We start from the raw sequence: 1,477 nt of genomic DNA on the forward strand, positions 1-1,477 counted from the left end.
ACGCCTTTACTAACCCACACACTTATCTGTACTGCCCCCCCTAAGAGATCAGTGAACCTACATACAAGTGTATTGATTGTGCCGCTTAGCTGTGTCTCGTTCACATTCGCCCAGTATGCGATGACACGGACCTTTTTGCAATGTTGTTTTGAGCTTGTACAGCAGATATCCGAAGAGATCAAAACGAAAAATAGCATGAAACTATGAAATGAAGTGGAGGGTGGATATATTTTTATTTGTGCTGTTTATGTACCTAGTTTACATAATCTTATCTACTGCTTGTGTTGTGTAATTGACAAGGCCTTTTTTATTTGAGCTGCTGATGAAAAAAATTTTTCATTACGGCAAATGTTATCACCAACCCTGCCACGTCTCTAAAGCTAACATTTGACGACAAGCTTACTGATATCAAAATTTTGAGGAGTGGCCCATTCAGGCTGCCAAAAAAATGTTACCTGTTTTGCACAGATCTTCAAGAAGGCCTCGAGCAATTTCTTTGTTCTAATAGGGCAGTCCACAGTGGTCAACAACGATGGGCAACATTTATTAGCTATCAAAATGAAATTTAAACCTCCTAAATTGTGGGATAAAATTACTGTGGCGAAGTGATGTCAAGTGATCCAACTTTCTATGCAAGATCGATTGTAGCGCCGGCGCTTCCAGTGGTGGCCTTCGCACCCAAGCAAAACGCACAGATCCAAGGCAGAATGTTAGCATGTAAATGGCACGAAGCTTTCAGCTAGCAGCAGTAGCGAATGGCATGAGCCAATGCCTCCTAGATGGCAGGCCTGTGCACTCTGCTTTTGACATCATGCTACTTGGACTGAAATTCCCATTGCCAAGCCAGGCGTGACAAAAGCGGCAACATCAAAATTACCGCGACTTACTCGAGATCATCATCATTAGATTCAGTGGCGGTAGGGCAAGTTAGCGCGATGTGAATCGAAGTACACCAGCCTTGTGCTATCTAAGAGGCGTTGCACGAGCACCTATATGCTTCTCGAGTGAAGAATGTTGAAGACGTGCATTCAGCAGAGAAGTACAACTGAATGTTGCCTGCAGGCAACATACCCGAATTTTTTTTTCTTGCTGAGTTTCGCTGTTGAGCACGAAGTTTCTGGCTACATGTCTCCAGCCAACACTCAATGACGGGCAGCAAACATCATCTGTTGGTTTAGAGCAGGAACATAGTATGAGGTAGAAGTAGTTCAGCATGTGACTCGCTTCCTTTTGAAAGTACGGTCAGAGCTAGGAGACACACCGATGCAATATCTATGGCTGCAGTAGGGTCACATATGCGATGTAAAGTAAATGAAATGTGCACCTATATGGTTCACATGTTGCGAGAGCTGTCTGTACAAATTTCAAAATGAAGCCATAGGTGTCTAGGGATGAAGCCCATTTCCAGTTTTCTTCATTTTCCCCTTTATCGCTGAAGAAGTTTCTGCAAAATATTCTTTTTGTTGATCATGTTTAT

Source organism: Dermacentor variabilis, chromosome 5 (assembly GCF_050947875.1).
Source record: "Dermacentor variabilis isolate Ectoservices chromosome 5, ASM5094787v1, whole genome shotgun sequence".
NCBI lineage: Eukaryota > Metazoa > Arthropoda > Arachnida > Ixodida > Ixodidae > Dermacentor > Dermacentor variabilis.